The sequence below is a fragment of the Meriones unguiculatus genome, chromosome 19 (assembly GCF_030254825.1).
Source record: "Meriones unguiculatus strain TT.TT164.6M chromosome 19, Bangor_MerUng_6.1, whole genome shotgun sequence".
Lineage (NCBI taxonomy): Eukaryota > Metazoa > Chordata > Mammalia > Rodentia > Muridae > Meriones > Meriones unguiculatus.
Genome location: NC_083366.1, coordinates 60,900,755 through 60,915,717, shown reverse-complemented (window position 1 = coordinate 60,915,717; position 14,963 = coordinate 60,900,755). Strand labels below are relative to the sequence as shown.

The 14,963-nt window shown below is 45.3% G+C and overlaps 1 protein-coding gene across 5 annotated transcripts in view; it reads left to right on the top strand.

Annotated features, from left to right (window-relative positions):
- Atxn1 (ataxin 1) overlaps positions 1-14,963 on the top strand; it is a 399,758-nt gene that overhangs the window by 108,846 nt on the left and 275,949 nt on the right. For all 5 annotated transcript variants that reach the window (XM_060372972.1, XM_060372974.1, XM_060372975.1 and 2 more), the window contains one exon: positions 553-681. The gene's annotated coding sequence lies outside the window, so the exon portion shown is untranslated. The remainder of the gene's footprint in view (positions 1-552; positions 682-14,963) is intronic.

Sequence of the window (14,963 nt, the reverse complement as noted above, 5' to 3'; positions counted from 1 at the left end):
GATCTCCTGATCCTCCTCTTTCCTCCTCCTCAGGGCTGGGATTCCAGGTGGACAGCACCACACTCAGCACTCTCATGGAACGAGTACATCTTTAAAAAATAAAATTCCCACTAATTTCTACCAGGGATTCCTAGAGGTTATTATGTTTAGTTATTCAAACCTAGAGAAGCTTTCCTTTCCTTCTTTCAGTTGGTAAACTTGAAATTTTGTAAGTGTGTGCCTACCGGAAAATACTGTTTTCTCCAGTATGGCTTGCTCTATAGTCTCTCTCTTCATTTCCTTTTCTTTTTTTCTCTTTCTTTCTTTCTTTCTTTCTTTCTTTCTTTCTTTCTTTCTTTCTTTCTTTCTTTCTTTCTTTCTTTTCTGTTTCTTTCTTTCCAGGGTTTTAGGACACCACTGTAGATAGGATGTGTGATAGCTTTGTTCGGGTGATTGACATGCTTGCTTGACATTATCAGATAGACACTGAGAGCACTCAGGGATTTCCCCTGCATCCTCACTAACTGCTTGAAGTGGCATTTTCAACTCTGACTTGGTGTTTGGTTTTGTTAGACTGCAGCATCCTGGAGCAGAATGAAAGACGCTGCGTTGCAACTTCAAAAGTAGGGTTGCAGTAGACCCTGAGTGAAGCAGAGTGGACTCCAGCCTACACGAATGAGCTTGAAGCAGGAGCGGTTTTGGGTAAGTCCTCCCATGGAGTTGGCATTTACGTGTTTTACACTTCATGTGGCAGTATTTATTTGGTGTGCCGGGTTATTTTAGTGGGAAAGGTGCATAGCCATTTCCCCCCATAGCTTAAGGAATAACACCTCTGGGCAAGGTGTACATGTTTAGGGAAGATGAAATGAAACAGAACAAAACAGCAAAAAATGGCAATAGCAAAATCACAGATGTCCACACAATTCTACTCAAAAGCAACGAATGATCTCTGTGGTCCATAGGTTCCATTTTAGCCAAATCCTTAAGGGCTTAGTGAGTCAAACTGAGAAGGTCTAGCTACCTGGTGATCTTCTTATTCTGTAATCACTACTGGAATAGGCAAGGAGAAGTTCTCATCGGAAGTTCCCAGATTTCATTGAACAAGTGCATATTGAGTGAATTGTAAAAACGGGTCACAGAGTGGTCCTTTGAAAGGAGTATACAGTGTGTAATGTATAATGAGAATAATTAGGATTATTTTCTTCACAAACTCTGGTCTCTTCTTCGTGTTGTCAGCCTATTGGTTCTCTCTTCCAATTCTCTCTCAAATTTATAATAAGCTGTTGTGAAAGATAGTGGCCGTCCTGGCTGCAGAATGTCCATGTTGGTCCTCCTGCTTATTGGTGGTGTTGGTCCCCTGAGCGACAACCTTGGTCTCAGATGCAGCCCAGGCATTCCAACCTGTGCATACATGATCCTAAAAAAAAAAAAAAAAAAAAAAAAAAAAAGTCTAAGCTATACACTGAAATAGTACAAATACCTCAAGATGTCTTCTTGGCTTTATTTATGGTATTTTGTGGAAGCAGTTCTCAGATGCGAACCCTGCTCCTCCTGCAGTGGAGGGCTTTGGGAGAACTTACTGCTAGCTGTGACTGGCCTGTAAAAGCCTATGTGCCCCAGTGATCTCCGTGGCCTCCTGTGAACTGAAAACTTGAGGCCTTCTGCTACAATTAAACAGCCATTCTCTCTAGCGGAATTTATTGTGTGCCTGGGGCAAACTATCATTTGCAGGGAGTTAGGGAGGTCATTCTACTGGCCAGTATGAAGAAAAGGTCCAGCCCCTGAGGGACTCATTTCCATTGTCTTTTGGTGAAAACAGGACTTTTGGATTCTGTGGTTAATAATTTAATTCCCTTGTGATATTAATAAAGGAGTATTCATGAATTTTGTATTAAAATAAGTAAGACAAGGTTCTTTTAAATAAATCCTTGTCTTTCCTTTCTTTCTTTTTTTTTTCCTTTCTGTTGAGGTTACAGGTTTTTATCACTGTGAGACTGGCTGAGTATGAGCCCTTTCACTCCATAGAGCTCCAATGGTTGTTTTCTATTGAGAAGAATGTATTGACTTTCTTTTTTACTAAATATCTCTCTCCTTCCTGAAGCTGAGCTGTGAACAGCAGTTTAACTGATGGTCACATGTCATTCTTGTTAGCAGCTGGCTGTCTGCCTCAGAGTGGCACGTTATTTGGGTTTTATAACAGCATTTTCTCTCTCTAACAAATGTTAAATTATGAGGCGCAGGAAACCGCATGAATTCTGTAGAAAGACACTGCAAACTCAGTGTGATTCGGAGACGCCAGGTTATGACTGTCCTGGGGAGAGTGTCCTTTCTCTCTAGTGTGGTATCCTGGCCCCATATCTTTCTCCCTCATATGCCTACTGTGTGCAGTGGGCCGTGGCGAATCACAAACCTGCTGGAGACATTTGCTGGGGGCTCCCCTCCCTGTAGACAGGGCCCTCCAGAAAGCCAGGCTCTCATTGCTAAGTTCTTGCTGGGTCCTCTGGTGACCAAGGAGACCCTCTTGGGGAAGGGTTTGCTGCTCAGGCACTGCACGGAGCTGTGGATTTGCTGGCACCTCATGTGGACTGCAGACTGCCCATATCACAGGCCAGCGTTCCTCAATGGCGGTCTCCTCTCAGGACATCCTGCTTCTGATTCACCAGGATGTGGTTATGAAAGCTGCACACACAGTGACACCAGGCCGGAGGAATCAAAGTTTCTAGGGGGTGAGGACCTCAAAAGGCTCACCCCACCTAACTCTCTGCCTCCTCAAGTTTACAACAACTGTCTAGAGACTAATTATGAATATTTCCCTTGGCCTTCTGCCCACGGCAAAGGGTGCAGGTCTGAGGACAGTGAAGGTTCCAAGGAAATGCTGCTCCCTTACTGATGTAGGCCACATCCACCATGAGAGTCACAATTACTTCTTGATTGTCTCACCTTTGGGGGATGGGAAGTCATCATTGTCTGTGAACTCTCAGAAACCCAGTTTCAGCTAAACACACAAAGCGCCCCCTACCTCAGGCCAGAGTATCCTGGAAATACTTTAATGTCCCTTTTCTCTGTCCCTTGTAATGGCAGTAGCTCCTACTGAGGTCTGGTGTAAGAAGACATGGCTCTGTGCTGGGCAGCTGGAGGTGAGCCACAAAGGAGCAGACAGCTCTCAAGGCCACATCAGCTGCCCTTGTTAGTTTATTCCACATGGTATTTCTCTCAGCTGTTGGGAAGTGCAGGCTGTCATTTTGGGTGGCAGGAGAGCCATCCTGTTACTGCAGGGGACAAAGGTAAGCCTCAGTGGCTGAACCTCAAAGCTCTGCAGTGGCGGTGGCACACTCTGGCTTTGAATCCATTGTTAACGGATGGCAGTGGCAACATTTGATCCATCTTTCCCTCTTCCTCTTGCTCTACCTCCCATCCTGGAACCAGGAGGCAGTCAACCTGGCTTTGCTTGATTCCAAAGTAATATCGCTGCTTCTGGCAGAACTCCCTAGTAGTTTGCATATAGCCCTGGTGGGTGGATCTGACAGAAGAACTCATAATGGCCTCCTTGTTCTCCGAAGGGCAAGTGGGCCCTTCAGGATGGATAGACCTGTGAAGTAAGGTAACTGTTGCCGAGTGGATGTCGAGAAAAGCAAACCTTTCCTCCTACTGTCTGTTGTGATACAGGACACATCTGTGAACACATGTGCAGGCAAAACACCTGCTCTGAGGGTGTCAGATCCCAGAGGTGAGGGCTCGGCCCTGCAGCACTGCTGAAGTCACAGGTGGGGTGTTTAACTGGTGCTTCTGGCCCATCAGGCTTAAGGTGGGAGATTCCTTGCACCTCCTTGAATGAGTCTGCTAGATTGAGGCACCGAATTCAAGGAAATCCTCTCTTTACTGCTACAGCACTACCACCTACCATGGCTGAATCACACCAACATGTTATAAAATGGCATTGCAAAGGGTAGAGTGGGCAGCAGGATGAGCTATGTAAGGTCTGGAGGGAGAGTGAGGGTGCAGAGCCTCGGCATTCTCTGGGCAGGCTGGCCTTCAGGATCCTCCTCATGTCTAAATGTCCACGAGTTCCATTGCTTTGAGGTTTTATGAAAGCCCGTTGAATAAGCATACTCAATAACCTCGCTGTCCACCGTTGGTCTTCAGCACCTCTTCTTCCCAGAGACTGGAGTATAGGCAGAATGAGCTAACCTATAAATCTCACCTTCATGTGCCCTGCGCTGAAACTGTGGGGACTCCTGCTATCAGTCAATCAATTCCGGTATCAAAGGACATTTACCACTTCCAAGAGTTTCAAATGTTGTAAGCCAAGAAATGGAGACAAACAGCAAATGTGTACTTCACAGTATCATAATTTACCAAATGCATTTTTTTTATTTATTTTTTGATGCTGGTACCCACAATCCCCAGTTTTTGCGAGACTGAAACAGGGATCCCCTGGGCTATGTAGTTAAGGTCACATTTGAAAAAGAAAAATTAAATCTTCTTTTGTTTTTTTTCTTTACCTAATACTTAGACATAGTTTTGCCTGTAGAAGTCATGCTGTTTGTGAATTAAGTTTGTGTGAGAAGACATACTCAAGTACAATGCTGAAAAAGTATATTCTCCCAACGGTCCATTACAGTTTTAGTTTGGGTGCTGGGATCGAACCAGGGACCACGTACGTGTTAAACAGGCATTCTGCCACTGAGATCCGATTTTTGTCCTTTCATTCAACTTAGGAGATTAGAAAGCAAAAAGGCATAACAGGCTAGATCCTCGTATTATTAGCTAAGTGTGAGCAAACAGGCGTGGGTTCCCAAAACAATGCTAAGGGCAGATGAGACTCTTGAACATGAGCTTCAGAGACGTGGCTGGATTTCCCTGAGTGCCTTTTCTTGTTCAAGTGGGCGTAGGTGTGAGAGCTGTTCTAGGATGCAGAAGAGAAGTGCTCTGGTTGGTATCTGCAGGGCAGAAATGCACAGTTGTTTGTGCACATGTATTTATACCTAATAGGCTTTAAGGCTATTTACTCAAAAGGCTCTTGGGTAGAGGAATAACCAAGTGAAGAAAATTTAAAAGGTAGGGTTTTTACTCTAGCATCAGATGATAACATGTCTGATTTGAGACACAGTCTGGCTGTGTGGCCGTGAATGGCCAGAGTGTCTTCTTTACACCGTGCTGGCCTCAAGCTCATCCTTCGGCATCTGACTCCTATATGATGGAATTGCAGATGTGTACCACACTGGCCACATTTCCGTCTTAGAAGTATTTCCGTCTTAGAAGCCATATTTCCTTATAAGTGGGCCCATCTTATGAGCAGGGCACCTGCCCAGCTAGAGCTCCTGTGGTTTGTGCCATTCACCACATTTACCCTGACAGCTGCCTGATCTCGGAGCAGCATTCATCTTAGGTACTGCTTTGGGAAAGCAAGGTTTAGTTGGAAAAGACCCTCTGGGAGCCACACAGGCCTGTAATCCCTGCAGTTGGGAGGCTAGAGCAGGAGAATTACCAAGAGTTTGCATCCAGGCTGGGCTTCATACTGAGTTTAAGGCTAGTGTGGGCTCTAGAGTTAAAACAAAACAAAACAAGAGACAAGACAGGAGCCAGTGTACTCACTACAGGCATCCTTAGAAAGTTCTAGAAGTGTTCCAGCACAGGGGAGTTGTGCTCCTCTCATACCTAAGCCAGGGTTCTGCGAAGCCAGACCCGGACTAGCCTCGGGGCAGCGGGTGTTGATTGACTTGATGGGCCTTCTTCCTCAGTGACAACTTGAGAGCTTTGAAAAGAGGTGTTTTCTGTGCATTGGAAGAAATGTGAATTTTAACTACCGCGGCCAGTGCAGATACTGTTGCAAGAAATGGGAAAGCCATGTCCTGTTGTTTTGCGCGCTTTCCACGTGTGTGTGTGTGTGTGTGTGTGTGTGTGTGTGTAACAGTCTGTCTGTCTATCTCCATGTGTCTCTGTGTGTGGTGTGGTATGTGGTAGGGATGCCCCGCCCTGCCCGTGGATAACATTAGTGTTTCCGTCTCTTCAGATTCTGAACTCAAGTTACTTCCTTTCATGTGGCTCCAATCAGAAATCACGTGGACCCCTTGAACTTGGAGCTAAATTGAAAGTTGAGGCTATCCCATTTGCTTCCTTGGGCTCCTTTTTCATTTAGAGAACAGGATGGGTTGGCAGCTTGAACCCTGACTGCCGCCAGGTTTTGGCTACTGGGTGTTTTGCATTTTTAACCACCTCCCTTCCGTTCCCTGGCCCCGTGTTCTTTCAGGCTTCAATATCACTTGTCTGGGCTCCTGAGGCACCTCCCAAAAAAGGAGTATGTATGTATGTATGTATGTATGTATGTATGTATATATTTCAGTTGCCGTTGGTGTGTTTTGAGATAGGGGCTCACGAAGCACAGACTACCCTCCATCTTGATGTTTTCGAAGCTGAGGGTAACACTGAACTTTTGATCCTTCTGTTTCTGTTCTCCAAGCACTGGAATTCCAGGTGTATGTCTGTGTCTGGATTTTATGCAGGGCTCAGGATTAACCCCAGGGCTCTTTACACACCGGGGAATCACTTGATCACTGGGCAGATCCCCAGCGCCTACTACTGTTTCTCAAAAACTGTAAAAAGATGTTTCAGACTAAATCATTTTAAGAAAATGCTTGGATTTAGTGTTAAATTATTTAAACTAAACAACCTAAGTTAAACCTTCAGGCCTGGAAAATTTAACAGCGGATAGAATAATTTCTGATGTGTTTGAACCATCTTTATGACGTTACTAGAAATTGCCTTTTTAGTCGTTCTGTGGCATGTCTGATGATATCCGCCAAATCGGGACTCCAGACTAACGGTACTCTCTGTACTGGCAGCATTGCGTGGCTATGTGGGATTTTTAAAGCGAATTTAAAAAGTCAAGACTGGATAACATTAAAAAGGTTGACGTAACATTTTCAGTTTTGAAAGGCTACCCTGCTTCAGGAATATGCTTGTTGCTGCTTCCCCCCCCTTTCTATTTCTAAGAATTCTATTTGGCTAAAATACCAAAAGAGAAAAAAAAAATCTTGGCTTAAGTAGATGAAAGGTCATCTTCAAAATTAATTTTTATTCTGTAAGAATTCCTTTATAAAAGAAGTAGGACTGATTTAAAAAAATATATTACATTTTAAAATGCCACTTGATAACTTCACTTTTTATATTGTAAGCAAGGAATTTGTTTTTTTGTTTGTTGGACAGTGAGACTGTGAGGCATGTTATGTGTTTTCTTAAAGGTGTTATTTTTGTTTATGTATGTGTATATATGTACATGTGTGTATATGTCTATGGAGCTATCTAGAATTACAGACAACTGGAGGCACCTGGGAACCCCTCCACCCAGTTCCTGGGAATTGAACTCAAGTCTTCTAGAAGAGCAGGAAATGTTCTTAACCACTGAGCCATCTTTCCAGCCTGCAGTTACAAGTCTTTTAAGCTATAGTTTCAAATTGGATGGGGGTGTGTGTTCAGTTCTGTAGTAGATATGACAGACTTTTCTTATTAATTTCTTTAGTTTCCATCAGTGAGTTGGAAAGGAAAAATTTAACTTTGGAATTTGCCAGGTTTTTTTAAATTGTTGTTTCTGCATGACATTCTGTTGCATCTTTGGCCTCTCTGTCTATAAAATCACGACCAAAGTTGGTTTGTGCCTGAATTAGTTAAGAAGTCCATCTTCCTGCGCTGATCACAGACTGACTGGGACACATAAAATATCATTCTGTTTTGTAGCATTTCATAGAATTTGATGCTTGTCTGTTCTGCACAGTTGAAGTACTAAAACTCAAAAGGTTTAGTTTTCTTTCCTCAATCTTTTTTATTAAAGTTTACTTTGTGTGGGCGAGTGTGTGCATGCCACAGCTCCAGAGTAGAGGTCCCAGGGTAACTCACAGGAATTAGTTCTCTCCTGCCACCATGTAGGTCCTGAGGCTTGAACTCAGGTCATCAGCCTTGGCAGCAAGCACTTTTACCTTCTGAGCCATCTTGCCAGTCCTAAGCATCTTACTTTTCTTTCCCACGTATTGCATTCGGTTAAGATCTAGACCTTTATGTTGGTGCAAAGATGGCTCAGGAAACCCAGCCTGGCTGAGGCGAATGAGCTCAGACATGCGCTTTACCTCTTTGGTATTCACTCGAGTGATACCCAGCGTCTGTGAGGTCTTCTGTTATCACTCATCATTCCTGAGGAGGTAATGACTCTTAGATTACTCTTCTGTGATCCTAAGCACCTAGTAAGGAACCCGCAGGGAGGCGACGGACTCCTGCTGTGTTCATTGCAGCTTCAGCTGCTTCCCAATATAGTAGGCTCTTACCCAGAACGGCCCCTCTGCAGACGGCCTAGACCAGTCCGTACGGTGCCATTGTTGCTACAGCTGATCCAAGGATGCCTGGTGCTGCTTAGCACAGATAGAAGCCTCTCTGAGTGGGATAGGCCCTGATTTCCACCTCCAGTTAACTCCCTCCCTAAAATGTCTGTGACAATAGCTTCGGTTAGGTAGGGCACCAGAGAGGCGTGAACGAGGGTCTATGTATGAGTTACCGTCCTCGTGGCTGTGGCAGAGTGCCTGACAGAATCGGCATAAGAGTGGACTGGCTTAACTTGACTCATCGTTTGAGGGCACAGCCCATCGTGGTGAATAAGGGCTAACGGCCAGGGCAACTGAAGGCTGGGGTCACAGGAGGGTGACTGCATCCAGTTAGGAAGCTGAGATGACTGTTAGCACTCCTCTCTCTCTCTCTCTCTCTCTCTCTCTCTCTCTCCCTCTCCCTCCTGTTTATCCTGCCGAGGATCCCAACCCATGGGAGGGTGCCACCCATGTTCCCAGGGGAGAAATGTCAGCCCACCTCTGTTAAGTTTCTCTGGAAACGCCCTCACAGACATGCCTGGAAGTGTGTCTCCTAGGTGACTCTAGTTCCATTCAAACTGTCGCTCAAGATTAACTGCACAGTCTGTGCACAGACTAGCGTACTTTGATGCATCGTGTTGAGCATGCTGTTCATCCTCTCCAAGCCTCCGCTTAGCCAAGGTGGAAATAAGGAAAATAAGACATTGCCTCCCAGAGCTGTACAATCCAGGTTAGCTAAGTCATGTAAGGCTTTCCAAAGGTGTTTTGATTTCCTTATCATTTTCACAGTGTTCAGTTAGTTGCTTCATAATAAAAGTGCTCACTTAGTCCCAAGAGTCTTCCTTCAAACTGCGTTCAGTCCTCACTTGGGGAAGGGAGTGGGTGAGGCCCGTTTAGGCAAGATGAAGGACACCTGTGGGTATACAGAGAGCTAACGAGCCAACTAGGAGAGGTTACAGGAAGCCATTTTGGGACTTTTCCTAGGGAGATATGGGAAAAAAAAAATGCCCGTTCAGCCAGAGAGCATACCTACAACAGCCCAAAGAAATGACGCCATGTAAGTCCAGAGTAGTGAATCACTGAGTTGATTTGGGTTCCTCACAGAAGCGTAGATGAGTTGCTATTTACAGCAACCTTACAAACTGGAAAGGCCTGCCCGCAGAACATCCACAATAAAGGCTTTGGAAAATGCCCTGTGCACAGTTTCCTACCCCATTACTGTATTAAGTTACTCTTGTTTGTGTCTCGTCTTCTTTCGGCCTCACAGGACGTCTTAAAGGCAGGCCTTACCTTTACACTTAAGTAATATGTTATCATTATGGAAGGGGCTGTCGGGACTGGCGAGCATGACCCAGCTTGTAGATGGTGATGCTGGGATTCAAACCCCGAGCCCTAGTGTGCCTGCTGTTCTCAGTCTCCACATGGTAGTGCCTTCTCCTGGCTTAAGTTCTTGTTGCCAAGCAGGTGGCCTCGTGCACGCCGCTGAAGTCCAGCAAGGACATGATCGTCGCTGCAGAGGTTGATGGGGAAGAAATTGTTTTCCACTGTCCTCAGGGCCAGCTTTAGTCTATGTGATGCTGCTGACAGGTGGCCGTCCGAAGGGGGCAGTCAAATTAGCCACTGGTATGAGCCCAGCATCCTAGACTGAGCCTGCAAAGTGTTTGCCCTTCACAGTAAATAGATCTGGGAGTGAGCGCCTAGCTCACTGGATATTCAAGGCAAGCACCTTTGCTTCTTCTATGCGACTGAATCCGGATTCCTTATAGCACTGAGGTGCATGGCAACGAGTGATATGGCGATGGCTTCCCAAGGCTGCTCGGTTCACATTATCAGAGGCCATGGCCAGTGAAGCCCCAAGAGGGCTATCATGTAAACTAGACCTAAATCTATATTACGTGAATATTATATCCCACTAGACAAATGTTGGAGTTGTCTGTGCAATGGCAGTCTGCTCTAGGATTTGCTAGAATAGCAAACCTTTGAGTGTATTTCATTTGGGAGTTGTGAGTGGTTTGCGACAGTTCTGGTGCAGGTTCACAGGTGCTCAGCTCATCCACGGCTGAACCTACCTTGAAGGTATAGACACGGCCACCTCCACCTTACTGCTGAGTAGTCATGCTGGTGTGAGCTCCAGCCTTTCCTGGAACTTCCTGGATCTCATCATCTTGGGAGGGACAGCGAGCCTATAGCACTCTATAGGGAACCAGCTGACATTTCAGACACGCTACTTTCAAAGTGTCCTTGGTATGATCGTTTCATTCTATTATCTATCTATCTATCTATCTATCTATCTATCTATCTATCTATCTATCTATCTATTTATCTATCTATCATCTATCTATCTATCATCTATCTACCTACCTACCATCTATCTATTGAGCTCTGTGTGTATACAAATACACACATATGTGCTTTTATTTTAGACAGGGCCTTATATAGTTCAGTCTACATGAGTTTGCTATGTTGCCAAGGATAACCTTGAACTTCAGTCATCCTGTTTCCATTTCCTAAGTGCTAGGGGTATAAGCATGTGCTACCAGACACTACACCAGGAGTTCATGCATGCTAGGTGAGTACTCCGTCACTGTGCTACAATCTCATACACACACACACACAATCTTCAGCAAAAAGGGTTAAATCAGCAGATTGCACCCAACTTTCGGGACGCTCATTCTCCCTGGTAGTGAGGGAGATTATATTTTGAGGGTAATTATATTTTGCATCCTTTGATCCAGGCCACCACCAAAGATGTCCTAATAGCAAGTTGGTCAAGTTCATCGTGCAGAATACCACAGTATCTGCAGCTGCAACATTCTTGATCCCCTCACACACTTTAATCCATCTCCAGGTTACTTATGTGATCCGGGTCCTGGATACTCATACAATATCGGTTCTATGAAAACAGTTGTTATTTCATATTGCTAAGAGAATAATGGCAAGAAAAAAACATCTCTATGTAGAAAATACAGCTGTATTTTTTTTCTTCCTAGATATTTTCTGTTTGCTGTTTGTTGAATCTATGGAAGCAGAATTCCTGGATACAGAATTCCAACCACATACACACACACACACTCCATACAGACTGTTCAGTATACAATTGAGGGGCATTGCGTGTATTTCCAGTGTTGGGCATTCATCATCGTCTATTCACTCCAGAGGCTTTACTCATTCCATCCACAGACATGCCTGGCTCCTCTATTCAAACTTCTGTCTGTGCTCATTTGATTTTTAAAGATCCCACTCATAATACTATAATACATATTCCTTTTGTCTGGCTCCTAACTTTCGATGTTGGCTTTTTTTTTTTCTTTTTGTCTGTTTGTTTGCTTGTTTGGTTTTGTTTTTAATTCAGGGTCACATTGTGTAGCCTAAGCCATCCCAGAATTCTCAGCATATCCCAGGCTGGACTTGAACTCAGGCTCTCGACTCTACTTCCTGAATGCTAAGATTACAAGCATAGACCTCTACGCCTGACCTTGAGCTTACTTGTTCAATACAGTGTCTTTAATGCAGCGTTTGAAATACGGTTTTATTTTGTAAAGCATTTGCTCTCAATACTTGAGTGTGTAAGTTATTACTAATACATTATTAATCTCATCTAATTTCAGACACCAGGCTCTGTTAAGATCTAGGAGAAGAAAGGGCCTCAGCACTTCTTCTTAACTGAAGAAAATAACGTTTGTCAAACAAAAGCTCACACTGCCTCTGCCGTGGCGTTTCTTGTTCCTTCCTGTTCATCTTTGGCTCTGATTTCCTCTCATTTTTCAGCCCCTATTTGGCCTGAATTCCTTGCGGTATTCTCCAAGCGGGCTTGCATTTCTGCGATGCCTGCTAGGAAATGTTCCGGATTCTTGAGATACCATCCTCTGCAAGACACGGGTTTACTCCCCTTTGCTTTAGTTCCTCTAACTAATCATGATGTCTCCCTGTCTCCGTCCAGCAGTGGGCCGTGGGTGACATGATGCCACTACCCTTGGAAATGGGAAGCCACAGCCTTCCCCACTGGTGCCGCTGTGACTCAGAAGAAAAGCATTCCTCCCTGCTAGAGAGGAAGGTGCATCTGTAGTAGAAGGGGGAACACTGTTCATCTGCTTACATCTGTTAGGAGCCGTAATTAAGAGTAGAGTGAGTCAGTGCCCCAGAGTGAAGGTGCTATTTTCAGATGTCCGTGAGAGCAGTTTGCGGGTGGAGGCTGAGCTTCCCTCACATTGAAGCTCTGAAAATCAGAAAAGGAACCCGGACGGGTCTCATCTACTTCCTGGAAGTGAATGAGATTGGCATGACCTCCTGCTGCCCAGGCAGAGCCCCAATGCAACTCCCTGCAGCCCATGATTTTCCAAGTGTCTAACGCTCGTGCTGTCCCTCAGAGAAAGCGGTATGGACTTCCTCTCCATAGTCATGGCTGAGATGTGCTGGAGGGCCAGGCTCATAGCTCCGTGGGGGAGCTCCTGCCTAGGTCGCACCCCAGCGCCCCAGGAACAGATGTGCAAGCATATTCCGTGCCAGTGAATGCTTCCCAGCCTTCTCAGTGCTGTGACCCTTTGATGCAGTCCCTCCTGTTATTGTGACCCCCCCAATTCATAACTGTAATTTTGCTACCACTCTGAATCATAACGTAAATATCCCATATGTGACCCCAAAGGGGTCTCAACCCACAGATTCAGAAGTGCTGTTCTAAGTGGATTGGATGCCGGGTCTTAGGCGTAGGTGCAGGAACAGAACGGTGAGCATCGGAAAGGGCTTCCTCCTCCACCTTGACCAATTTCAGGGCTACTGTGCGCCTCCCGACCACTCCCGCTTGTCATTATAGCCACCAACCTTAGCCTTTCCGCAGCGCTAACCCGAAGCACGCTCTGAGGAACCTGAAGAGACTGTGCTCTGCTTGTAACCAATGGCAGGGGAGTATAGATTTTCCTGGTAGGGAACCAAGCTCCAAGCCGCCATTGGTTACCTGCTTAGCCAGAGCTGCATGTGTGCATTTCTATTTGGCCACTCGAGGTCAACAACAACAGCAGCAGCAAATTTATGACAACCAAGTGACAAAGAGGCTGTAATAGCATACCATGGCCATTGACAGTGATCTTTACCCTTGAGGTGTATTCAGATCTTTGCATGTATGATGGGCAGGGCAGACTCTTGAAGCTGGGATCCTTCTGCTTCTAAATCCTGGCACAGGCCCTTCTGTGGCCGATTTTTACAATAACTGTGCTTCTAAAGACTTCCTCTACCCAGCACTCTTCAACCCCTTGCCTAACTTTGTGTAAGTTTCAGGCCTGGTAGACTGAATCCTTCCCCGACGATGAATATGCATAAGCCATGCCTACGCATATGCTAATTAAATATATTCAACTTTCTCTCATACTAGTTTGTGAAACTTAGGGGGGAAAAATCCTGCCTGTCTCCAAAATAGGAAAATGAAAGGGCTGTGTGGAGCCTCCCTCCACCAGGTGTTTACAAGGAATCGAGTATCTAAGGTACTTAGCAAACAGCAAGTTTGTGTTTAGCTCGTAGTGGCTGCGTTCTGAATTTTCCAAGCTGGTGAATCATAATCATGACTCACCGCTTCAAGGGAATCCCCCCATCTGACTTTCCTCTCAGTTTGAGTCGGGTATAGAATAACAGGCTTGCTTAGGCGTCGAGCGAAATTGAACTGGATAGTTCCTTGTCTTGCCTCACCCCTCCTCAAGAAAAAAATGGTCTTGATTGTTATTGTGTGAGACACTTTTTTTTTTAACTCAACAGGGCAACTTGAATGTAGTTTTTCCTTTTGCTGACGGCTGATTTGTTGAGGAGTTCTTGATTTCTAGCGTGTAGAATTGGTTCTTTTTCCTTCCTCCCCTCCCTTCCCCTCCTCTCAGGTTCCTTTGATGTTCCTAGTCGGCTGTTTTGTAGAAAAGCTAATTTAATTTATTATTATTTTTTTTAATATACCCAATAATCAAGAAGTGACGTTTCCTTCAGGAACAATACTGGTGGAGAAGACTCTGAAAATATAAACTTGATTTAAAAAAAAATGGAATTGAGTATTTGTCTATAAAAAGACTTTAAATTAATCAGTGATCCCAATTGTTAGCCAATCAAATGTTATGTGAACTAACTGTCGGGATTTTTGTGACAATCTTGTTGCTTTGGAAGACTTTCACCCAGGACTCTTCAGCCCTTGCCTGATGATAAATGGGCACAGGCTCCGCCTCCGTGGTGCTGTGGTTGAGAGGATTGACAGTACAGGGGGGCAGCAGGTCCCCATGCGTGACAGGAGACAAGGTGGCTGCCAAGAGAACTGGTCACGGGCTTTGTCTACCCCAGGTCCGTCTGCCCCAGTGGCCTGCTTGGCAACAGAACAAGGGCTGGGAAAGAAGAGGAACGGTCAGGGAAGAGGATGGAGAGTGGGAAACGTGAGTGTGTGGAGGAAGGAGACCGCTCACGGTGTGGCTTTCAGTTCCTGCTTTGCCTCTGACATTGTGAGCTCGGGGAGGCTGCTCATTTCTCTGGAATCCGGTTCCTCCCTCCCAGGAGGAAGGCCGACGTCTCCAGGTCATGCTTGGAGGGTCCCTTCACGAAAGAAAATTCTGTGTGTCTCTGGAAGAAGAGGCAGCAGGCTCACAGGGGAGGTGCAAGCAGGGTGTGTAGATACGG